At 38.5% G+C, this 27,071-nt stretch overlaps 1 protein-coding gene and 1 pseudogene across 1 annotated transcript in view; both read left to right on the plus strand.

Moving 5' to 3' along the window:
* Positions 1–27,071, plus strand: part of LRMDA (leucine rich melanocyte differentiation associated) — a 1,032,219-nt gene that overhangs the window by 849,392 nt on the left and 155,756 nt on the right. The gene's annotated exons all lie outside the window — the stretch shown is intronic.
* LOC122493605 lies at positions 9,925–10,018 on the plus strand (annotated as a pseudogene).

Consider the following 27,071-nt stretch of genomic DNA (forward strand, 5'->3'; position numbering starts at 1 on the left):
TAATGACTGGGATCATTCTGAAAAAGAATTATGATGAAAAATTAGCTCTACTGGATATCAAATATATTATAAAACCTCAGTAATTAAAACAATGTGGTACTGGCACATGGATCACTAAACAGACTAATGGAATAGAATAAGAAATCGAGAACTCAGTTATATGTGGGGACTTAGTACTTGATAAAGTGGTATCTCAGACTGGTAGGGAAGAGATGGATTAGTCAATATATGTTCTTGGGGCAAATGTGTAGCTATTTGGAAAAAAAAATTAAATTCATATCTCATGCCTTATACTTGGATTAATTACAAATGGATTAAAATTCTAAATGGAAAAGAAGAGGGGCGCCTGGGTGGCGCAGTCGGTTAAGCGTCCGACTTCAACCAGGTCACGATCTCGCGGTCCGTGGGTTCGAGCCCGCGTCAGGCTCTGGGCTGATGGCTCAGAGCCTGGAGCCTGTTTCCGATTCTGTGTCTCCCTCTCTCTCTGCTCCTCCCCCGTTCATGCTCTGTCTCTCTCTGTCCCAAAAAAATAAATAAACGTTGAAAAAAATTAAAAAAAAAAAAAAAAAAAGAAAAAAAAAAAAAAAAGAAAAAATAAATGGAAAAGAAGAAACCATGAAAGAGCTTAAAGAAAACAGAGAACTCAATTTTGAAGCTGTAATTTTAAAAAACAAAAATTTAAAAATGTAACTTATTAAAAATACTCTTGATTTTTTTTTGCAAAACTTTCTACATAGAGAGGTAAAAACTGTAAGCAAAATCAAAAGACAGTGAACATGAAAAATATTTGGAGATCTTATCATGCACTATGATAGATTATGTGTATTTCTGACATATGAAGGGTGCATGGAAATCAGTAGTAAAATGATTAACAGACTAGCATAAAAATAGATCAGCACTTGTACTCCTAGAAATGCTTGCATGTGTAAAATGACATATATATAATAGTATTTATTATAGAGTAGATGTGCTAGCTAAACACTGAAATAACCAAAGAACTATCAATTGAGAAATCATTAAATTATGGTACATTCAACTTGTAGAATATTGTGTAACTTCTTACATACTTATATGTGAGTCTATGCAGTATGTATCATTAAGGGAAAAGGCAAAGTTCAGAACAATATAGCATAATGCTATTTATGTATAAGAATCTATATTAAAAAAAACTCTCAAAGATGGATACTGCCTACCTATGGATGGGGAGAACCAGGTACATGGGAAGACTAGGGTGGAAGAAAGACTGTTCACTATACTCTTGTATTTACTTTAAAATGTTGAACCATAATTCAAAATAAATAGGATTTTTTAAAAGGCTGAAATAAAATTCATATAAATTATCTAACAATTATACATGTCCAAATGATACTATACAGAATGATGTTCATTGCAATGTTTTTCTTGTAGTAAAAAAGAATGAAAAGAGAAATTATACATCTATCAGGAAAGGAATGGTTAAAATGATATTGATTGCTATAGGGCAGTTTTTAAAAAATTAAGGTAAATTAAAAATAAGGTAAGGTAAATAAGATACCAACACAGAATGACTTCAGAACATATTTTTGAGCAAAAACATTTGAGTATAAAACATTTGTGCACTATGTGTTTATGTATTTAAAACCACAAAATCTCTTGCGTGCACACACAGAAACACGTGTGTGGGTACAAATGCATAGAAATAATTTTGGAAAGATGGTCATAAAACCCCTAAAATGGTTACTTTCAGGGAATACCCAGAGTGGTGTGACAAAGAGTAGAAGAAGGGTCACAAGGATTAGCTTTCTCAATATCTGAATTTTTATTAAAATATGCTAGTATATTATTTACAAAATAGTGTTAGTAAAAATAATAAAAGATCTGAAGAGGGTAGAAGCTTTGGGTGATTTGGAACCATCGTGGAGACTTTGAAACTTTGTTTACCCAAGGACCATGATAAAAAAAATACTAGTTTCTTTGAAAACGTCCTTTGTTTCTTCAAATTTAAATAACCCAGTGCTGAGAATCCATGGTAGACTTTCTATACTCTTTCACCGTTGCAGGATGGGATATTCATATGAATGAAATATTCTGGTAAATAAAAAGATAGAAAAAAGGAAAGAGGTACATGCATATATTGCATTGCTCACTGATGTACTGAAAATGGGAAGGAAGACATCAGCATTAATAATAGTACTATTTATTGAGTGATTTCTTTAGAGCCAGGCACTGTGCTGGTATTTTACATATGTTCGTGGTTTCATTTAATCTTGGTTATCTTCTGAAGCTGGATATTATCCCCATTTTATATATGAGGAAATTGAAGCTTAGAGAGATATTATGTAGTTTACCCAAGATCCCAGGGCTAATAAGTATCCTTTGTGAGGTTCAAAACCAGGTCTAATACTGAGGTCTGTGTTCTTCCCTCTGTTCCAAGATGCCCCCCCCCCCCCCGCCAATAAAATACGCTTAACAATAGAACTACACTCAATGAATTTTAATTTTTCTTGATGATTCAAGAAAGCACTTCTGGCTTCTTCAGTATTTCAGGAATTCTGTTAAGAGCATCAATTATCAGAGCACTGGTGAAGCACAAAAATGATGGTTAATTGGAGATATCCAGTTGAAAGAAGGCAGACTTATACTGCATTTACAGAATTTAGTGCTTTTATTACAGATACATAATGGTATAGCAAGATCACTTGTGTGATTTTTGCATGGCCCCTTTGTTATTAATTAATCTGCATGTTCTGAAAGCCTTTATCCCCCTATATACTGATTTCAGATATTCTGTCTTTATCAGCACCAAAATCACACCTTGTATGTCTGTTCATAGACCTATAGATATTGTTTAGATACATGATGCAATTTCCCGCCTATTGGAACCTCATAGCAAAAGATCTGATCTCTGTAACCTGAATTAACATAAGCAGAGTTTAGGTATACTGCACCAATGGCTTCATAGACAACCCCTTTGGTTATAGATTATAAATGTCATTTAGAGAAAGCACAAGATGGCTCCTGAGTGTCTAGTAAACTTCAACAACCACCTGAGAGATACCTCCGTGTGACTGCATAAAATGGAAATAAAGAATGGCAAATAACCCATTGACTATGCACTTTCTCACCCGCTGAGAGCAAAACGCAATCCAATGCAATTTTAGTACTTACATGCCTCTGGGGAAAATAGACCCCTAAAAATCACTGAGTGCAGCACTGGAAAAATTTCTTAAATTTGTGCTATGCTTGGTGTTATAAAACCCAAGGAAGCTTAGGCTTTCTCCTTGAGTAAAATGGACTGGTAATTTTGTTTTGTTATATTATCCACCAAGCATAATGATAATGGGTCACATGCAATTTAGGAAAAAATTAAGTCTAATAAGAAAAATCTCTAATAAATACTAACAGCATCTTATTGGTATTGTCGTTGGTCTAACCCTTCTATTAACATTTGTTTTTTACATATTAAATGATCTGTAATATGTTGAAAATGAAGAGGGTAGTAAAAATTAAAAAAAAAAATTCTTATATACATTGTGCAAATGTTTACATGCCTTTTCCCTTAGGCAGGTACTAGGCAGTATGGTATATACAAGGAAGCAGTACTAAGTTACAACAGGAGATTCTTATTTTTTTTATATGCTGAGCAGTGAAGTTGCTCACTGTAGGGGGTAGACCCTATCATTAACCAGGAATACACTCAATGCAATGAAAAACAGAGATTGAATATCAGAATTCAGCCCTAAGTAAAGGGAAAAAATTATCTTCTCAAATCAGGATTCTTCTGGGCCACTGAAGGAGGGTAGAGAAACTTAGGGAACCTATGGTATCCAAGCAAAGGGGTGGGGGAATTTTATGTAGTGTTAGCTACCCATCACGGACAGTGTGGTAGAGTGGGATAGAACAAAGGGGGTGTGTTGTTCAGGAAGCTTCAATTGCATATGTGCTTCTCAAGCCTACATAAGAATTTCCCAGGAACATCCATCAGGCAGAGATGCTTGAGGACCTACTTCCAGGGATTCTGATTCAGTGGGTCTGGGGTGACACCCTGGCATCTATTATTTTTAATGAGCTCTTCCGATGATTCTTCCACATACAACACTTTGATGATCACTACATTAAATGATACTAACAAAGAACCTTTTTTCCCAAGTCCTCTCTGCGCTCCTCTTAAAAAAATTTACATTTGAGGTGGAGATAACAGGCAGAAAGTCAAACAAGTAAATGAGGTAAAATGTTACAAGTGCTGTGAAACTTGGGGAAATCAAGGACTGGGTCATTGGGTGAAAGGTTGCCTAAGTCAATGTAAGGCTTGAACAAAGGCCTGGCCATGGGTGTAGAGAAGATTGTATACTTGGTTGGTATTCATCAATTGGTTATAAGTGGTAAATGGGAGGGAAAAGTAGGAGATGACTATCAGGTTTTTAGCCCGAATAACTGTGAAAGGTAAAGCCATTTTATGAGGAATGGCATTTGGGGAGGAACAGATTGGAGCAAACATGTTGAATATGAGGTTCTATGCTTACAAATAGAGATGCTCTAAGACATAGGTCAGTAAACTTTTACTGTAAAGGGCAAGATAGTAAGTATTTTAGGCTCTGCAGGCCAGGTGGTCTTTGTTGTGACTACTTAACTCTGTCATTGTAGCATGAAAGTATTCATAGGTAATACATAAGTAAATAAGCATGGCTATGTTCCCATAAAAAAATATTAACAAAAGCAGGCAGTGGGCCAGATTTGGCCTTTGGGCTCTAACTTGCCACTCCTGCTGGAAATATAAGTGTGGTAGCAAATAGAGAAATAGGCATATTAATTCTTATATGTCTATGTACATGGTATCTTTCTGTGTAGCCATAGAGTCACACCTACTCTATATAAACACTGCATTTCATGGTTATTTTGAATGAAGAATTTCTTTCCAATATATTTAAAAATCGCTCAGTGATTATCTATAAAAAAATTAAATATGGAAATATCAGTTAAAACCCCTAGATACATTTTGTACTTACTGGCTCAGCAAAATTTAAAAATCTGGCTATACCAAGTGCTGGTAAAGCTATAGAGCAAAGGAAACTCAAAAGCTATTTTGGTGGAAGTATGAATTAGCATATCTACTGTGCAACAAAATTTGTTATTATCTCGTGAATTTGAATATATGCAAACCCTAAGATTTGGCAATTCTTTTCCTAGGAGACTAACCCAGTACAATCTACTGAACACATTCAGATCAATATGAACTATATTCATACCATTGTCTGTAATGGCAAAACAAAAGAAAACAAAATAGACTGAAAAATTAAAATCAACCAAATAGTTTTTTTAGTAAGTTGGGTAACACTTTAGTAAGTTGGGAAACTCAGTGAGTGAGATCATTTATATAAAGTTTAAAAATGCCTGTTAAAACACTATTTTAAAAGGGTCTTTTCATAGGTGGCAAAACCATGGAATGAAAAACTCAAAGTTCAGGGTTGAATTTACCACTGTTGGTAAGGGGAGGCAAATAAATCTAATTTGAGAGGAACAGCTAAAGAGATTTATTTGTAAACTTGGTGATGGGTACATAGATATTTAAAAAGCTTTTGTTCTGAATGCTTTACATGTGTTATATCTATTCCTTTGTAATGAAGCAAGCATTGCATGATAACAAAAAGCAAGACAAAGCCAAAATTGTACTGAAATTACCAATTTAAAATTTTCAAGATATAGTTAACTTATTCTTCTCTAAAAAAGAAAGGTTAATGTTGGGGATTGCTTATCTGACTCAGTTTCTTTGTTAGTCAGATCACCTTTCCCAGTGATTAAGGGCCAGCTGGCTTCCAGTGTTTCTTGTGGGCAGAATGGGACAGGGGGGACTGGGGACAGCACAGAGGAGGGAGGAAGCAGCTCTGGAGGCAGGCTGACATAGCTGGTGTAGGGTCATTTGAGTTCCCCAACTTAGAGAAGAGCAAGCATTGTCTTTGGCATAGGACAGAGTGTGGTTAAATTCCTCCCTGCTTCCCTGGCATTCAGCAAGTGATTCCCTGCTGTCTTTGTATATCCCACTCATCTGGGCTTACAGGGACACTGTGTAGTGGTTTTGTGGTGGAGAAGCTATTGCTACCTAATTTTTAATTTCTTGAAAATCACTTTGTAGTGTCATGATTACAAGACTTGGAAGAAGATAAACTCTCTGTCCATTCCGAGTATAAATGGGCACTTGAGATGAAACCATCTAGTTAATTTCCCCTTGTTGCTGGAGTAGAATCTGAATCCAAACCACAGCACCACCTCACCCCTAAATCTCTATTAAAAACCACCTTGGGTAGTCTGGCAATGCTTTATTTAAAGTCAGCAGAGAATTATAAAGTCAAAAGTGAAAAATGGTACAACAAGAAAGAATCATAAAAAAATACTAGATCAGTTAAATGTAGTCAAAGGCAATTTAGTGTGTTCTGGCAGCAGTCCTTATTGATACAAAGAATGTGATGTGTCAGGGGTCGGCAAGAGCATGTAGGAAATGCAGAATGAAGGATGCAACTCCAAGCTCGATGCTGGAGCAGCCACATGAGGCTGTGAAGGATGCCTCACTGTCTTGCTTTTTCACCAGGAATTTCAGGGAGAATATTTGAATTCTCCCCGTCTGGACATCTTTTTGTTTTTCCTCAATGTAGCAAATTTTTTAAATTAGATTTTTTTCTTTCATGGAGGTAAGCTAACCTATAGGCTTTGTAGATTGGGTCAGACCAGGAAGGTAGCCATCTCTCACCAGTACTTTTTAGTATCTGAGTATTCTAGTCTCTTAGGGGTCCCCACACTGGTCTGCCTTTTCATATCTACATTCCAAGTTGTGATCATTTCTGCCTCATCTTCTTCAGTTGCTTTAGTTAGTATTAGCTAATCGGATTAGTAATAACCATAGCTATGATTATTAAGCAACTACCAGTTTTAGGCACTGTGCTGGGTCCTGCATATGCATTATCTCACCAATTCTTACAAAAACTTTATAAGACAGGTTTAGTATCAGTGATTTTACAGATGAGGACAGCTAAGGCTCAGAGGCTCAAACTCATTTGAGGTTACACATGGGGTAGCAGAAACAGGACTCACCAAGCCTGATGCCTAAGTGGGTGCTATGCTAGAAGGGTTGCTTCTCTAATCTCATCAGCAATCGTGGGTGGGGCCCAATACCTCTAGAGAGCCTAGTTGCAGTATAGGATTTTATAGGATAGTATGAAGAACTTAAGTCTGAGACCTGTGTTTCTATCTTAGATTTGCCACTTACTGGCTTTTTGGCCTTTAGCAAGTTACTTGACTCTTCTAACTCTGTAAAATGGGTCTAACAGTAACACTTATCTTAGCAGTGTTTTTGTGAGGATCATATGAGTTGATATAAATGAAGTATTTCAAAGAGTTCCTGGCCCATAGTAAATACTTACATGCATATTATTGTTGGTGTTGCTCCTGCTTCTATTATTATTATTATTATTATTATTATCATCATCCATGTTGATACTATTGTTGTTTTTGATGTTTCTGGAGACAGGATGCCTTCACTGAAAAAAGTAATTGTGTGGGGCCTGCTATGTGTGGGGCGATATCCACTTTTGGTATATCCATTTGTCACAAAAGAAGATGAGGCAAAATTGATTACAACTTGGAAATGAGGAAAACAGATTCCTTGGGTACTTCTACTTGCAAAATGAGGTTCTGGGGGTACCTCTTTCCCATCTAAAAATTGACTTCTAGGAGAAAGGGAAGAAGCTTTGGAGAGTTCCTTAGGTTCTGGTAGGTCTTATCAGAGTCTTGGTTGTAGATTTAGGAGGAATGATTGGTTTGATGTAAATGCTTTAGAGGGTCTGAAAGAGATTAGAGAAACCTATTCCAAAGGATAAAGACAGGACAGGAGGGAACCATTAATCTCACGGACATTCAATTCCCTAAGAACTTTTTTGGGAATGACCAGAAACAAGCCAGGCCATATGCTGTCCATTTGCAATCCTCTGAGCTGTGGACTTTTTTTTTTTTTTTTTTTCTTCGACAGATCGAGGCCAATGCCATTGCCTCATTTAAGATGGTTCTTAAGCTTGAAAAAGAACTGAAAGGTTGAGACATGCATGCAGAGTCAACACAGACGATTTGATGAAAGTAGTCCTGTCAAACACCAGGGCTCTCCCGACTGTCAGAAACAGTCTGATGACATGTTCGAAGCTTCCCAGACTGGCTTGCATTTTAGGAAATATGCACAATCAGGGAAGACATAGTTATGCTGTGGAGAGTTCTGAGATGTGGAGAGAACAAGTTAATTGTTCAGCCTCAACTGAGACCTTTCACTCAAGCCATTAATCACAGTGCACAGCCTAGACTGCTGTCCCGCTCCAGATGAAGGCTCATTCCAGGTGCTGGCCATTTGCGTTTTCCTCCAACTGGGCTGATTTATGAACCCAGAGATGTTTCCTGGTTTTTCCAAATTCTTTCCCATTACTTTGTAATAAAGGGGACATGTGATTTCTGGTTTTTTGCAGATCCTCAGTTTTAACATCCCTAATACCAAAGATTTTTTCAATTAGTTTGCGGCCTGCTTTCTGTGATCTGGAGGGTAGAAATGCTGTTCTGTGTTTTGAGTATCAAAGTTAAGACTTTAGAGACTCTTATTTCTTTCCTCTTTGGCTGGAGTTGACAGTGCAAAAGTCCTGCATAAGTCTTTGTGCCCCACATTCAACATCTGGATGCAAATTAAGCTTTAGTAACCTTAGTGACAGTAGTTCATCACAGGTGTTAGAGTTATTCTCATCTCACTCCAGTGCCTGTGGTTCAGGGTATAATATCAGGGGCCTTCTGCATTTGGGCCAGATCTCCGGTGACAGTGTAAGCCAATATTGAAGACTTCACAAGAGAATCTGAGTGTCCGAGAAGGACATTATAATATTGAGGCTGTACAGGGTGCTGCCGAGTGTTACCTGTTTGAAAGGTAAGCCTGATCTTAGCTGATAAGGGGCAACAGATCTCTTGGGAGTTTTCCCAAGTGGCTGAAATGTGTTACAGAAAAGTAATTGGAAATTGATATTTGACATGTCTCTTGGTTACTTTTTATTCCTGATAACACCAAAGGGTTTGGCCAGGAGTCACTAGTGACGAATAGGTGAAATTCTGCAGTCCGTTGCTGAAATGCAATCTCTTCTTTGTTGAAAGTAAGCAGCTGCTTTCTGAGCCTCTGCTTCCCAACTAGCACTTCAAGTGTAGAGACCCATGGGCTTAATTTGGGTGAAATGAGTGGTGAATACAGCCTTTTGATAATTCTCTAAACAAAAATCATCACTGGCGATGGAATGCTGTCCTTAAAATGCAACTCAATTTAACAGGTACTTGTTCAGAGCCTGCTACAGGCTCTATATTATGTTGTGTGCTGTGGGACATACAAAATAAATGTCAAACATGGCCTTTGCCCTTGAAGAACTTACAGGCTCTTAGGAAGGATGATGTGTTTATGAAACACATTTTACATGGCAAGATAAGGTATCATGTATGTGCCAAAGTGAGTGGAACCTGGAATAAGTATAACAGGGAGTCAGAAAAAAAGAGAGTAGGGGAGACTGAGGTTGTCAGGGAAGCTTTATGGATGAAGTGGGATGAAGACATCAATATCTCAAACCCAGAACTCTACCTTAAAGAAATAGCAAAGAGCACAGTATCCGATTACTTAAAGATTATGGAGTCTCCTTTAAGTGAAAGTAAATTTGTTCAATATGAGAATGAATTAATTTAGTTCAATAAATATTTATTGAGTACATCTATGTGCCAACAACTGTATCCAATGGGGTAGGGGAAGAATAATCCATACAAACAAAACATGTCTGGGTATGCTCAGGTGCTACCCTCTCTTAATGTAGATATTTAAAGTTATTGCTGCTCTGTGTGATTCCAAAACCTGTGATTTTTACCACTTATCATTCTGTCTCTCAAATAGACCTCATGCTTGCTTCAGCAGCATATATCCTAAAATAGAAGATTAGCATGGCTCCTGTGCAAGGATGGTATGCAAATTCATGAAACATTCTATGTTAAAAAAAAAAGATAGACCTTCTTCTTATCCAAGATATCTTTGGGTTGAGAAGCTGACTTTAATTTTTTGTGCAGAGGAAAGAATGACATGTCCAATGTCATAAATTATATGCAGTATAAACAGTTGCATGCACGCTTGTCATGAAATGGAAGACACACTGAGTTAGCACTGAATGTCATCCCAAATTGTTAGGTTAGGGAGTATTTGGAATAGCATTTGAAAAGTCTGCTCCTGGCTCAAACTCAGGACCATAAGCAGAGCCCAAGCTCTCTGAAGATCAAGTTTTTCTTGGAATTTCCATTATTACCCTTGACAGCTACTGTGGAAACCCAATTAGAAGGGTCTTCCATCAGTAGAGTTTGAGACAGTCTTGCACTGGGCTCTTTGGCATTTGTGAAGTTTGAAATCAGCACCATCCACATATATTGGCTAAGTCACTAAAAACCCTATCTCTATTCTTCCTTGAAAACAGGAGAAATCAATTTTTTGTTCATCTCTTAAGGTACAGGTGTAACTGGGCAACTTTAAATTGTTCTAGAAAGAAAAGAAGTCAGGATGATAAGGGTGGTGGCATTGGTGGTTATCATGGCCATGGTAGTCATTATTCTAAATATCCACATAACTTTTAAGTAATATAACCACAGAACACTAGTAAACACTGGAAAGAATCTAAGATATCAAGCACTGAGGGGCAGAGGTGTCAGAGTTTATTTAGCTAAGCAATACCAGAAGAGGACTAGAAAATCCCCCTTACTAGCTAGCAATCATTCTCATACCACAATGAGACCTCTGCTTAGTAACCCCTGCATATCTGCCACCCATGTGACTGCTTTTTGAAGCTAATTTAGGTATCAAATTTAAATGGAATTCTGAGAAAACTTTCATTTTTTTCTTTTTCTTTTTCTTTTTTCTTTTTTTACTCTGGAGTGAGTAGTGGAGGGAAAAGCTAGAAGAAATTAGAAATCACTTTTGATTCCTGTCATTTTCCTTAGTATTTAATCACGCTCTTCAGTTGAAAGGTTCGTCTTGGCCTCCATGGGTAGGCATATACACATGTGCTCACTCGTTCATCTATATGCATGTGTATATATTGATATGCATTCCTCTCCATCATCTGCAGGCATTTTACTAATAATGGCTTGTGTGTGTGTTTTATCATCTTATTTTTTAAATGAAAATGACAACATCAAAATTTTTTGCAGAAATAGTTCTTCGATGGTAAAGACATTCCAGCATGTAGGCTAGGGTCATCTTTGGGTTACAAAATTCCGCAGAGGAGTTGGCATGGGGAGAGTATAAGCACTGTGGCTTTGGAATTTTGTCTTTCCATTTGGGGGCAGACAAGCAAAGTTGGTAACAGAAAAGTTGAGTTAGTGGAGAACTAGTGTAGTAAAGAGTGACATAGAAGAAAGGTAGAACAAGGTTGAGAGTGCAAGCAACAAAGTTAGTGTAGACAGAGGCAAGAGGAGGTATGGATACTGTCCACCCTTCTCCCGAACACTTTCTCCTCTCTGAGGTTATTACTTGGGCTCGGAATGGGGTTGAGATTATAAAAGGAGTTTGGACTTTTAAGTTGGAACTTTTGTTGTTGATGAAGCTGTTTTGGAAGCTTTCTTCTTGAATAGAGCCTGGGGGACTTTATATAGTAAGGAGGATCAGGCAGAGCTCAGAAGAGAGGAGATAGACCACTTAGAGTCTGATTTAGATTTTGGGTTTAAGGGTGAGAAAGCACTACCAGATTTCCATAAATCAAGGAGGTGAGTCAGCAGAATCAAAATCTGACTCAGGCTCCACTCATCAAGCTATGTGTCAGTAGGTGCATCCACCCAATGGGGCATCTTTTTTCTAATTCATCCGCAGTACTGTCTAGAACAGCATAGTCCCTGGATATGGGAATTTTCAGTTTTCCTATAGGTTGTCCCCACTTATTCATGTACTGAGGGAAGGAACAGAGGTTTAAAGCTGAAGTACCTGACAAAAGCACTTTTTAATGTACTTTTCTTGAGTAGCTCAGTGTTCAGGGTAAGTTTAAAACGGAAGTGACCAATAGAGTTTTTGATTTCATACCTTTAAGAAGGGAGTCACAAAGCTCAGGGTGCAGATAGAATCAGGGTGATTCTATCACCTCTAATTTCCTTTGGGAATGCTGTGAGCAAGCCTGGCTTTAGTGGTTCCTTCCTTCTTTGTTCAGAAACTCCTTGTCATAATTATTGTGCAGCTCCTTGTCCTCAGTGTCATATTGCCATGGTGGGGGCGGGGGACAGTGAGGCCTCTGGAAGAACCTGATAACTCTGAGGAGCTTAGAAGTCATTGTCAAACCAGTAACACAAGTGTGATTGTATTAACTGAAGTGTGTACAAAGCCTATTTGACAACAGCTAGGGGACATTGAAAAATCGGAGACTGCCATCACATATGGAGAGGTCTTCCCATCTTCACCTCAGTGGCTGTTTCTTCTTATTGAAGAATGAAAACAGTAAATGGCCTAAAGCGAGCTAAAAGCAAATCCCTTGGCTTTATTCATTTCATGACTGCAATACTTGGTGGTAATATTAGTAAAGGCCCTGGCATTCCTCATAGGAGAAATGCCAGAAAAGAGGCAACTGGATGTTCATTCACCCGCTTAAGTTCTTTTAGAAAAAAACATGATTTATAAAAGAATGCAGAATCATAATTGTCAGCCAAGGTGTCATTTTAACTTTAGGATGTCCAGAAACAAAGAGATATTATATCCTTTGTTCTCGGAGCACCACAGATGCCAAATTATGCACAGGGTTCCCTCCTGGCATTGAGTGCTTTGGAGCCAGAGGCAACCAGTGATTTCAGAAAGATGTTGCCTCTGGTGGTGTCCTCACCTGAATATCTCCCTGGAGCTATGGGAGGGAGCATGGCCCTCCTAACTTCTCTGCATTCTGATAGAGCAGGCATTAGCAAGAGGGACAGATATCTTAGAAATGGCTGGTGGCTTGAGGTAAGCTGTCCCCAGCCTCACTCTAGGGAGCTTGAAAAGAGTACCATTAATGTACTGGAGAAATAATTCATTACTTTTGGTTTTGTCTGTACATCAACATATGCCAACAGATGCTCAATTCAAAACATGAATATTTGATTAATATAAGAACAGGCATCTGGAACAGAGAGCAGTGGAATTTTGGGGACTTGAGTAAGACTCAAATGTCATCCATTCTAACCACAGCTGTCTGAATGCGCATAGTAGGCATTGAAAATATTTGTTGATTAGGTTTTCTTTGATTTGAACAACTTGGCTGCTTGGTTTCAAGCCCAGATGTTTGGTATCTAGCCAGAGTTGTATGCTCTGTGTGCTGTCATCAGCCTCACCACCACAGAGATGCATTGTCAAAGGGCAGCATTCTTCCCATCCCCATGGTGAGGACCCTTCTCTCTCCTCTCTCAGCCCATGCACACTGGCTGTAGGCCATAGAACACCCTGAAGATGGCTCATAGAGCTGTTCTCCACACCCCCCATTTTCCCCAGTGTCATTGTGTGGTTGTATCTTATGACAGAGAACATTGGCATCTCCACTAACAGACCACAGCAGTGTTGGTGACAGGTACTTGAGCAGCCATTTACTCATCAATTCAATTGGTCATTGCAAAAGTGTTGAGTTAAAGGCCTGTTAGTTCACAGAACTGACCTGAAACCTGAGGAGGAAATATAAGAAAACCATGGGAAAGGAGGAAGAAGACTAACATATGAGTGGGATATGAGACATTTATTATTTCCTAGGGAAAAATGACAAGACAAGGTAGTTATAAGAAAGGGCACTTCCTAATTGCATTAGTGCTGATGGCATGCACAACAGAGGGGAATGGGCACTATATGGTAGAGTAGATATACCGTCTACAGATTGGCATTTCAGATTTGCCTCATAACTCCAGCATTTAGCTTTAAGGTAGGGCCTTAGTTCCCCACTCTGTAAAATAAAGTGAATGTCCCATGATATTCTTCAGTACTATCCATCCTTCTGTGACACTTTGATCAGAACTTATGAAATCCTCATTTCCCCATAATTTAATGTTCACCAAATATCTAGAATTTATTTACTTGTATAGTCAAGTAGACTTCTAATATTCTAAGGACACTAAGAATGCAAAGTAGTGAAAGAAAGTATAGACTATGCCTTAATATCCCGAGAGGAAGACAGCAGCCTTTGAAGGGTTATGAAACCCACTTTAGATAAAAATAGATAAATAAATAAAGATTTCCTATGGTTGGGAGTGGAGGTCTTACTCAAAGTGAAATAGTGACAAGTTTTATCTTTCTTCTTGAAACACGTTCTTGACTCAGTTATTGGGTTACACGGTATTGGTATGACAACTTTGTGAGTAGGTACCAAATGACCTCTGCCGCTATTGGTAAAAGTGGTTTCTCTTCAGCCCATCCAAGAAATAGGGACTATATTTTTGTGGGTGGTTGAGAAACTAGAGCTAGGATAACTAATCTGTAGTTGAGCCCGACAAGTAGTGGAGGTGGAAGTTAGAATCCTACCTGACTGAAATAGTTTTACTACACAGGAAATTTCTCATCTCTTTAGACCCCAATGGAGGTAGATAAGTGGGTTCCCTATATAAAAGGCAAAACTCAGAAGTCACTAGAAACCTCTCACTTCTGCATAGTAATTGATAGTTTTCTGAGCTATAAACCAATTGGCCAATTACTAGCCACGTTGTTTTATCCCCACAAGAATCTTGTGAGGTCATACTATGTCCCCATATTATAATAATCCTGTGAGGTCAGGGTTATATCCCTACATGACAGATGGAAACTTGAGGTAAAAGTATGCTGATAGGGGTTTAGCTGGTTCTTCCAGGGCATTTTTGATGGATGCTGGAAGAACTGCCACCCTGAAACTCCGTGGTGCCCCATCTTTACAGTTGAACTTCATCTATCTATAGGCTAAGGCATTCCTGACTCTGGGTACTGCTTTTTAAAATGCAGATACCCTTGGAAATAAAATCACCTCAAGCTTGCTATCACTTAAATATTTGCCTGAATGAAATCCTAGCAATCATTTGTATCTGCCCTCGTTGAGCACAGAATGTTAACATGTTAAAATTAGGCTAAAATGAAGGGGGATTGGGATAGATTAGGGTTTGGAAGTTTGTTTGGAGTAACCATCCAGGTGGGAGTGTAATCATGAGGATCTCCAGACTCCATTTCCAAATGAGGGGCAGTCCCTGAGCAAGGAATAGTGTGCATGGCATACAGCAAGGAAGATAATGAAAACAAAGTAACTGTTCATATCTTGGGCTTGGTTGGCCTACCTGTGTTAGACCCACCTCTGGTGAATGGGGCAAGATTGTGATGGATGGGGTCAAATCCATTTGCTATTATTTGCCAAGTACCTGGCTTTGGGCATTGGTCCATTTCATATGTTCTCATATTCTGCTAACTACTTACGGCAGAAAAAATCATTCCTCTGTCTGATTCTAATATGTGCCAGTTGAAACTGAAATCCTAATACTGAGCAAATGTACCAAAGAACACTCTATAAACTTAATGAGGGAGATGAAGAGATATGTGCCAGAAACCTAGAAAATTTAACACTGATGAGGTTATGACTATTATATGTTTAGTTAAATTGTTGACACTGACAGGACGCGGCTGAGGAAATCTACCGTCCGTTTTCTCCTTGTATCAGTGATAATGGTTCCTTGGTGTGCTCTTCTCAGTTAACAAAAATATTCCTGAAAGTTAAATGCAGGAAGAAGTGACATAAGAAATACTTTTATTATCTCTGCTCTTCAGAGAGTTCCCTCCAGGAACATTATTTAAAACAGGACTTCTCTTGACTGGCAAAGTGAGTTTGGAGGGAACGACTTATAGGTTCAGAGGTGAGTGTGGATCCTTTTGAGAGTTACAGCGTCTCCTGACACCTTTGCTTATACACTTGCCCTGGCAAATCTATCTAGCACAATGCTGCCCTAGCCTTCCAGAAATACCTTTTTTCTCTTTTACATTTTCCTTTCTCTGAAAAACTGACCAAGGTTCTCCTTTGCCTAGTGAATAAAATCTCAATTCCTTTAAGTGCCATTTAAGACATAAATGTGGTCGTGAGTTTTGTAAGCTGCAAAGTACTATATAAATTTTAGCTATTTGAAGAGGAATCAGAGGGTAGTGGAAAGGATATTGAATTTAGAGTCAGAAAACCAAGGTTTGAGTCTTGTGCTAGTGGGGTGACCTTGGACAGGTCACTTAAAGTCTCTGAACTTCAATTACTTCCTTTATAAAACAAGATTATTGTGATAATTAAAGTAATTGAAAGTAACATAGTAATTAGCAAAGAGTGGACACTCAATACCTGTTAATGAAGACATGATAACCAAAGGCAATTTAGTCTAGCACTTAAGAACACTGGCTCTCAGGACATAGGTCACTTATCTTCTCTTATTCCCTACCTATAAAGTGGAGATAGTGCGTGTCTCTTATTCCCTACCTATAAAATGGAGATAAGATGGACGAGTCAAATGAGTTAATACATATTAGAAATTTTGAACAGGGCCTAGCCCATATCAATGCTTCTATAAATATTAAGGCTCCTTTTGCTGCTGTTGTCACTTTTATTATTCAAGGACCTGTCCTGGTTTATCTTTCCAGCTTTATTTGGTTGTCTCTCCTACCAGTAAAAAGAGGTTTTCCCCCAGGTCATGACATCCTTAATTTTGGGACTGATTCTTACTCACCTTTAACTTACCTAGGCTTTACCCAATGCCTGAAAAATAATCATTTTTGTTGTTAAAAAAAATGTACAACTACACGTTTGCTACTTCTTGGCATTGCACTGAAGGTTTTAATGTAGTAAGGCAAGAAAAAAAAAGAAAGAAAGAAAAGGCATCTAGGCTGGGAAGGAAAAATAAAAAACTGTCTTTGTCCATAGATGAAATGATCATTTATATTGAAAATACAGTAGAATTTATGATAAGCACTAGAGGTAATAAGTGAATTTAGCAGGTTGCAGGATAGAAGATCAATATACAATTTTTTTTTGTTCTTTATCCTCAGTATAGCCAGTTTAGTATAGACCAGTTTAATGGGAGCATAGGATGAGTAAGGAAGAGTGGTGGTGAGTAAAACTGGAAAGACAGGTTGAAACTCAGTTTGATAACATGACTTGATGACATGGAATGGTTTTGCTTACTCTTTATCTCTACCACCCCCCTTTTTCTTTCTTTGTCTTTTCCTTCCTTCCTTCCTTCCTTCCTTCCTTCCTTCCTTCATTTGTTCCTTATTTTCCCTCTCCCCTCTCTCTTTGTTATTCGTTTGTTGGTATAAACAACTTTTCTCCATGAACAAAGTTTCAGTTCTGTTTCTTAAAAACAGAAGTTTTTTATTCATTGGGTTAAGTAAACAAAATGACCATAGCTATGTTGCATTGAGCTTACAGGGAACATTCTATGGAAGGAGTTCCCAAAGATAGGGATTGTAATATCAGCACACAGACACTGGAATTCAGGGTGTCTGGATTCAAGTTCTGACTTTGTCTTAGCTATCTCTATGACTTTGGGAAGGCCATTTCACCTTTTGGAGGTTCAGTGTGCTTTGTCTTAAAAAAAGATAATGGCAACATGACCATCTTTTTAGGGTTGTAGTTAATTCAACTCAACAACACTTTTTCATTTCCTAGAAACTGGATTAGGACATGTAAAGGGAAAGTCTTTCCCTTCAAGGAATGTTTAGTAAAAACAGGCTTGGAAATAACTCCACTGGCATAAGATAGGCACAAAGTTCTGGCAGTAACTACTGTTTTTCACAGATCTTAGCTTTGGTCCAACACATCACCTATGAGTTGTTGAATGTCTGATTGATGAAGTATTGAAGATCATTTAGAAATATAGAAAAGAAAACACACTCTTCTGGGGCTTGCACAAGAGGGGGAAATGGAGCCAAGAATGTACCTATAATTTAGGGTAAAGAGCAATAATGAGGTCTCATAAAAATAACCATGATGTTAAATAGACTGCAAATCATTTGTCCCTTGATGCTTTTCTTAGATTTTGTGCCAGTGGGGGGGGGGGGGGGGAAGAAGAAAAAAAATGATAATTGGCCTTGTGATTTATGACAAAAGAGATGCTTGTACACAGGATTTTGTTTTAGTGTAATCAGCCCCCCCCCCCCCCGCCCCGCACTATACTACCACCTAAAATTATTTAAGGGGAGAAAAACAAAATCCACCCAGCTATAAAGAGCAACCAGCCTGGGTTTGGAAAAGGCTTTAATCTACTCTGCCTGGGGTCATATTGTTTTCTGCTGCTCTTGACTTTATTTCAAAGTGTAAAAAATCACTAACAGCTATAATTATTTCAGTTTTATTCACTGAGAGATTATTCCAATCATGTAAGAGAAATAGATTCTAGGTTTTTTAAGTGACCTCTTATCTTGTCCTTCAAAGAAAACAGCATATATGTTTGGAAAAAACACTGAACAAGGGGTTTGGATGATGAGAGTTCTTAAAGCTAGATCTGTCAGTCTTGAGCTTTTAGGCATTAGCTAAATCAAGTCCTGGATTTGGCCTTCAGTTTTTCCATCTGTAAAATGGAAACAGTTATACCTACTCAGCTGCCTCGTAGGGTTGGGAGTGTCAGTTGAGATGCTGAGCTTGGAAGTGCCATGAAAATGCAAGGTGGTGCTTGCCTTTCTCCTCCTTGCAGTGGGGTTCTGCATCACAAAATAACAGGATGGACTTCAGATACTTTACAGGAAGCCAGTGCTGCTCTTAACAAAATGTTTAGTGTTACATGGTAAGGTTAGCACAAATTTATTTTTTCCTCACAACTGCCTTTCTAAATTCACTCTGTAGGGCCAGATACTCCTTTGCTTCTGAGTAAATTTCAGTTGGTGCCCAGAGCTTGCTACTCGCTTTGGTTACTTGAGTAAGTCATCTGGTTACTCAAGTGTCCAAACAGTATCAGTTCAGTTATGAATATGAAAAGTCTAGCATAGGAATAAACACTCTGAAATTCATCCATAGGTAATGCATCTTCTCTGTGCTTTGTAGCTTCTTCCTTTATTTTTTCATCTTCTCCCCATTCCCACACACCAGGTGAATAGGGTGCAGAGAACGGAGAGAAATGGGAGGCTGAATCCAACTTGCTTGGCTGGTGCCCATCTGCTGGCTTGCAGTGGCAGATGTTTAGCCTGGCCCTTCTCCTTGCAGGCTGTTTCAGTAACAGCTGTGGTCCTCTTAACTGCCGTTCTCTTGATGATAAATCCATCTCCTGAGGCTGTCCACTTGTGATTCCTTCTTCAAATCCTGGGCATCTGGGGACTTTTCTCTGCTGAGGTTTCCTTACCTCCAACAGTGCAAGATCCAAGACTATACTGCGTTGCTTTTGTCTTGCACTTGTCCCTTACTTCCTCCATGGAAATACGGGTCTTTGACTTACTAATAGTAGGGTGGAGTTATATCCTCAAATTAAGGTGGCATCCTTAAAATGAGCCACCTACTAGGCAGCTTCAGCCATAGTCTTTCATTTGTTAAAGGTTTTAGGTTTAAGTCAGAAAACCCTTCACTTTGACCCTGAAAACACAGGGAGCGCATTCCAAGCTACTTAAGTGAGCCATTGAACTCCCTGTCACTTGCTTGACATGAGGGAAGCGCCCCTAAGCCTTCTCCATGTGGGTAAAGCATTGCAGGCAGAATTCTTTGTAAAAATCCCCACTTCTCAATTCCAAACTCTTATCATAGCCTAGCCAGCATCTTTTCTAGAATACAGAGAGGTATGGTCAGCTAGGGTTTGTAAATCCAGTTCTTAGTAACCTCTGTTACAAGTCCAATTTGGGTGATCCAATCATCCTGGCATGTAGGTCTGGTTGGTTCCTATTGTCTTGGGACTTCAACTGAACTTCAAACAGAATCCTGTTTTAACCTTTTGTTATATTTCTATCGGTGTATCTCAAACTGTAGTTTGTGGAACTGCTTCAGAGAAGTGTTCTAAGCTTTAAAAAGTTATTGATCAAGTAAATTTGAGTACCAAATGTGAGATTTCTAACTCTTAATTTACTCATTGTACATGAGCCTATTAAAAAATATGTGGAATCTATAATAAGGAATACTGTTTGACACTTTTTAAACCCACTGTTCCTCAAATATATTTAACTATACAGTTTGTTAACATAGCGTCTCTATATTTTGGGAAGTGCTGCTCCAGATACAACTTAGGGCCTTTTCGATGAATAAGCAGGGGCAGTCCCTGGTGATGCTTCCACTGAGTTTAGCTAAGTATGTTAATACATTCCTCTAAAGTTTCCCTAAAACAAAAGTTTTATTCCTTATTAATAGAAGTGGGCTCTTTTTCAGAGGAATATCTGTTTGGAGAACAGCCAATCAGCATTGGCTATGTGGGAGTAAGAGTCATTAGTAGCCCTGTGGCCCTACTTATAATAAACAACAAAAAATAAAAAATAAGATATTTAAACCCCTTAGAATAGTGATTTAAAGTGACCTGATACTTGCTTTAGGATTTGAGAGCTTACCTTTGATGATGTCTAAAGGTGAAGGCACAGAGACTTACAGAGACTTATTCTCATCTGGACCAGATTTAGTTCTTCCTATGTTTTTTAAAACTCATGATCATCAGTTGTGGTGGTTTGAATCATCCTGAATGTCTCCACCTTTTGGTAGGTTCAATTGGTCAGTTCTCAGACATCTTTTTCTGTACATAGCCCATTTTCTTTTATTTTTTTTAAATTTAACATTTATTTATTATTGAGAGACAGAGAGAGACAGAGCATGAGCAGGGGAAGGGCAGAGAGAGGGGGAGGCACAGAATCCAAAGCAAGATCCAGGCTCTGAGGTGTCAGCATAGAACCCAACGCGGGGCTCCAACTCACAAACCGTGAGATCATGACCTGAGCCGAAGTCAGACACTTAACCAACTGAGCCACCCAGGTGCCCCTATAGATACCCCATTTTCAAATATAGATTGTGATTTCCCAGATAGCCTGTTCCATGTATTGTTTCATCATGTTTTGATAAGATGATTGGCTTTATGGTTCTTCTCTGAACTTTGCAAGAATTTATGCTGAATAACATTTAAGTCCTCCTAACATGAGCAACAGTCTTGGTTTTAGAGCTGAGAGTCCTATATCTCAGGGATTCCATCCCTGGGACAAAAAAAAATTCTTATTTTTTGGTGATAGATGCTACAGGTTCAGGGAAAAGTATAAAACCCATATGGCAGCCCATAGACAGATGCAGAAAGCAATGCTGTTTTTAGTGCCAAATAGATAAAGCATAGATTATTTATCTTCCATAGTTGTTGTCACTATGTTTTGTCCTTCTCTTGCCAACCATGACTTGAAGTTCACCCTAATGAATCACCCATTGTTGTTTCACACCGATTGATGCAACTTGAGGGTATACCTTAAGTACACTGTAATTATGAGTATTCACAGTCTATCTTTGACTCTGTTTCTTGATGAACTGTTGTCCTTTGTATCGCCATAGTGCTAGTTTAAGTTTTTACATTGTGAATATTGTGACTATATTTTCTAAGTGTTCAGATAATGAAAATGAGGATAATTATACTCCAATGCCAGCATAACCTGGAAACCCCAGAAAAAGAAGGTTAAATGACTGTTAATTAATGACTGATGGAAGGACGCATGCAACTAGATTAGGGAAATCAATAATCAAAACAGAGCATCTTGCAAAATGTGCAGAAAATTGGACATGGTGGAGATGGCCTTGTGAGAACACATAGGGAGACTGAGTTTCTCAATTTTAGGATGAGACACAGAAGAACTTCTAAATTAGTCAGAAGCTTTTTTGTCTCCTAAAAAGACACCACTGCCAGGATACCTGGGTGGCTCAGTTCATTAAACTTCCAACTCTTGATTTCAGCTTAGGTCATGATCTCACAGTTTGTGAGATCAAGACCCACATGGGGCTAACAGCACAGAGCCTACTTGGGATTCTCTGTCCCTCTGTCTCTGCCCCTCCTCCACTCTCTCTGGCTTTCTCTCTCTCTCTCTCAAAATAAATAAATAAGCTTAAAAGAAAAAAAAAAGACACCACTACTTAGTTGAAAATAGTCTCTGCTATGGGGCGCCTGGGTGGCGCAGTCGGTTAAGCGTCCGACTTCAGCCAGGTCACGATCTCACGGACCGTGAGTTCGAGCCCCGCGTCAGGCTCTGGGCTGATGGCTCAGAGCCTGGAGCCTGTTTCCGATTCTGTGTCTCCCTCTCTCTCGGCCCCTCCCCCATTCATGCTCTGTCTCTCTCTGTCGCAAAAATAAATAAACGTTGAAAAAAAAAATTAAAAAAAAAAAAAAGAAAATAGTCTCTGCTAAATTATCTTGGCTATACCACCCAGGCAAGCAGCATTATCATATTATTCTCTCGATTTTTCTATGACATCAATTTAAGTTACATTTCCCGATTTATAGGTTTCAGTTAAAATGTCCTGTGGAGAAATTTTGGGTGTCAAATGTGGTGCCCTCTTACAGAATAGAGTTAATTTTTTAAGATCTGAGCAACAGCATGCTTTCCTTAGTATGTAAAGTGATTTCTTGAACCACAGCAAGATAATGTTCCCTCTAGTTCTTCAGTATTTGGACTTGCAAAATGGAGTTTCAGGTTATCTTCTTGATTTCTATGAAGATTTTAATAAAACTGCAGAAAACATAACACATTGTTGATATCCTATTTAAATACAAACTCGACTTTACTTATCTGTCTGCATACTAGCAGACAATGAAAATACAGGTATTGGTAACTGCCATTTCGTTTTTAAATTTCTTACCAAACAAACGAACCAGTCTCACCTGCTAAATCCTGTCTCCACCCTGTCTACAACACTGCTAAAACGGGGTATGAATTTGCTTACCTGTGATATTGAAAATTACAACATGAAGTTTTGGGTCACTTTTAGCTTCCTCAAAATAGACAAAAGCACTTGGGCTTTTTGATTTCATAGAAACAGAAGGAATTGGCCTTTTTAGGTGTGTGCCTACAAAATGGCTATCAGTATTAAGGGCCATAGAAAAGATGTTAAAATGTTGGCCTGCTCTAAATCATGTCTTCAAAGTATGGGATAAGAAGAACGTGCTTCACTGATTTGAAATACATTGGGGATGAGAATGGAAGACAGTATTACAGTAAAAGAGAAATTTATTTGCTATTTGTCTGAAACTCTTTGGTGATCTGTGAAGAGGCCACAAGGAGCCTAGAAAATAATTATACCTGAGCTATTTGGTGTTGTATGTAGGATGTGACAAAAATTCATACACAGGGGGAAAAAAAGACTCATTTTTTGGAAATAAGGCTGCTTCTAAATGAACAACAACAAAAATGTCACCAGAGGACAGCCAAGTCAAACAAGGCTTTCTTAATTTCCTTATTTACTAAAACTGTAATGTACTTGGAATCCAGCTTTGATTTTACAAGTTGAGAAAAGTTTTGAATTCACAAGTTTGAATTACCTCTGCTGTAAAGTCATTTCTCCTGAATAAAGAAGTTTAACTTATGATGGCATCCAATATGCTGCATAGTGTTTTGAAAACAATGTCCACATTGGACATGGACTTTTTCTGTGATGAATTTATAGATGCAGCAAACATGACTGACAAAGTTCTGGCCCATCAAATAAGTATGTGGGTATGAAGTGGAGGAACATAGTTTGGAGAGCTGGACATTGATTCCTACAAGTCTAAAACCCTGCCCTTGCTAGTTAGTAAACTCTGAAGTGTTCCAAGCTGAAATGTGGGCTTGATAAAAAGCATAGCCACACATCGAGCAGAAGTTTACATTTGACTATATTCAGCCTTACCACCACATAAAGGAAGGGTGTCTTATAACTGCAGGCAGTTCAGAGAAGCATTAATGAAAAAACATTAAAAAACCAACAAGAGTAAAAATACTCTATTATGTCATGGGAGGGGATGAAATGTTGTCTTTTACTAAATAAAAGTACTATCTGTTTCTATTGTATTTTCATTTTCCCTTTAAAAAGTCTTATGTATTTTAAGAATATACAATAATACAGCCTTCAAAATTTAAATATTGAATAAAATTTTTTAAGAGTTAAATTTGTACAGAGGACAGAAATGTAAAAATAATGTTATATTTTTCCCACACATATGATCTATTTAGTCAGTCCTATTAATTACTATTAATTGCCACTCTTAACTAATTCTACATTTGTTTTAAATAATAGGATTTATATAGCCAAGAGGTAAATACTGTAGAACAATATAGAGTTTAAAATAAAACCTATTTTTCATATATTTTTATGGTAAAGTAGTTACATATCTATACAATTATTTATTATATATTATTTTTTCGAGGGAGGTTCTGTTATGGATGCACCCTGAGTTACTTTTCTAAAAAACTGCTTATTCTGTTTGCCACCAGTGTGCTTTTCATGAGCCTGTCCTGGTTTAAGGCAGGAAAGCAAATCGGATTCTGATTAATTGCACTTAACGTTGTGCAAATAGCCCTACACATTGGCTTCTGACTGTAAAGGAAATTTCCTCGCCAATGACTTTCAAACTATTTTATGTCATTTAAGAATCTTTTTATGTCATTTTAAAATGTCACTTATCTGAGGTTGGTTATCTTCATTTTTCTGCTTGTGCTAATTGAAAAAAGGGAAATACATTTTCAACGTTTATTTATTTTTGGGACAGAGAGAGACAGAGCATGAACAGGGGAGGGGTAGAGAGAGAGGGAGACACAGAATCGGAAACAGGCTCCAGGCTCTGAGCCATCAGCCCAGAGCCCGACGCGGGGCTCGAACTCACAGACCGTGAGATCATGACCTGGCTGAAGTCGGACGCTCAACCGACTGCGCCACCCAGGCGCCCCAAGGGAAATACATTTTCAATTCTCTAACGAGAACCCAAAGTAGAATTGACAAGTGTCCATATATATCACTAATGGAATGTGCATCATCTACCTGTAACTTCTTTTAAAACTGATTCTGTGTAGTTGGAAAAGTGAAACTGCTATTTTCATCATTATGCCTCTCACTCTCCCTTTCTCAGTAATGAGTAACACTCCTTTTTGCTGTTCCAAGCCCTCATGTTTCCTATCCTTCTCAAAGGGAGACCCATACTCCTTCTCAAAGGGAGACCCATACTCTGCTTTCTCACCCTCACATCCATGTCACTGTGCTTTCTCTAGTTCTTTGGATCCTGTCTTACTCCTACCAGTACTTCACAACCCCATGAATACCCCCTCAACTTTATAAAACTTCATCTGGACCATTTTCTAGCTATGTACTTTGATGTCCCATATGCCTTCTTACTCGGCCATCATCCTGTAGTGTTCTGTAAAGTTTCGTGTACTTTCTCCTCAGATGCATTGTGATTTCACGCTTTGTTCTTCCCTCATATCCCCAAGAAAGATCTAAAACAGGTCTAGACAGATTGCAATGGTTCAAGAAAAATGATCAATTGGTTCATATAAATGGTGCTGCATACAAAATATGATGTGGGAACAGGCACGTAATAATATATTTTTTAATGGAAACCTTGTCCAGAATATTTAACAGGATGTGAAAGCACAGGCCTTGTTGAGGTAGAGAAGTAGGGGTTATGATTAAAAAATAATCATAACCCTGACTTCTGGGCTCAGGTTTTAGTTTGCAAAGTAGCCTTACTACTTCTGGGTTGGGACTCTAGGTTATACACATGTATAGAAAATACATATGCACATGCACACACTCACAGGATGGGGGTTTGGCCTTGACATATATTTTTAATTTGATGCCAGTACTTTTTAGCAGTCTGGTCTGAAGTTGGGAAAATAGCCATTCCATGTCTGGTTGAGTTATGAGTTGAGAACAAATTTCACAACAAACCTCAATGATTTTCCACCAACTACACCAACCCAAAGACAATTTCTAATCGTTTGGTTGCCATCGTATTGCAAAAGAACCAGAACACAGACATGCTGTCTGTTTCGCTTAAATTTATAAAAACCCGCTGAAAGGGAATGTAGAAAGTAAACGACCCATGGTAAAGCATTGTGAATGAAGAGAGAGGTGCTGTGGTTAGCTGAGTTTCTCAATCCCTCAGATTCTCAAAGCCAAGAGAAAATTTATCTTCTTCCACTGAGACATAAACTAAACTCTTTTGGTCATTAATCTGCAAAGTTGATGCCTGCCATGGTAATTCATCAAACATTTTTGTGGAGTGAGTCTGGTGGGGCCTCTGGGGCATCCGCCTTTGAAATTCAAAGCACTGTTTTGTCCCCTGAGGACAGAGTGACTTTCTCCCCTCATTGCACATCTGGAAGGGAAGTTTCTGCTTCTGCTCTTCCCTAGGCTGAGTCAGGACCTAAAAGGAGCAGCCATCTTTATGAATCATGTGCTTGTGCTCTGAGACTCGGAATATTCTTCCCTGGGCTGTCCTGTATAGAGCAAGAAGAGAAATACTGCAGCAGAGGCACTGTTTATAAAGGCCTTTTCCCCTGTATTACAGTTCACCACAGGAAAAGGACAATTACTGTTTGCAGTGATTTTTATAGGGGTGGGAGTCACCGCATTAACCATTGTGAAAAACGAGTAGAATCCTCAAGCTACAACTCTCCATTGTCTACAGATAAATCAGAAAATGGTTCCAGAATCTTGAGGTCTGATCTGAATTTACAACCATGTCTCCAGGCTTAGGGACAAATATACAATCTGATGAGAATGGGCATTTCCAACAGAGACTGTGTTCCGTAGGTGCTGGACCGTCTTCTGCCCCTCTAATAACTGTGCCTTGTAATCCCTTGTCCTTAGCTGAGGACCTTCCAGTCCTCTTGTGAATTGGCCCTGCCAGCTCCTGTCCTTCTGTCCTCAGCTCTGCAACACACTCCAGACACAGTGGCCACCTTTCTGTTCCTTGAACTGTGATACCAATGTCTTTTCCATGTAGGGCTGTCCACCCTGACCAAAAAGTCTCTGCCCTACAATCTTTGTGAGGTTGTTTTCTTTTTGTCATTGAAGTTTCACCTCTACTGTGAACTCCTCAGAGAAGTTTTCTCAGACCTTTGGTTTAAAGAAGCTGAACCCACAAGCCACTATCCATCAGTTCTGCGTGTCACTTTC

Source organism: Prionailurus bengalensis, chromosome D2 (assembly GCF_016509475.1).
Source record: "Prionailurus bengalensis isolate Pbe53 chromosome D2, Fcat_Pben_1.1_paternal_pri, whole genome shotgun sequence".
Classification (NCBI taxonomy): domain Eukaryota; kingdom Metazoa; phylum Chordata; class Mammalia; order Carnivora; family Felidae; genus Prionailurus; species Prionailurus bengalensis.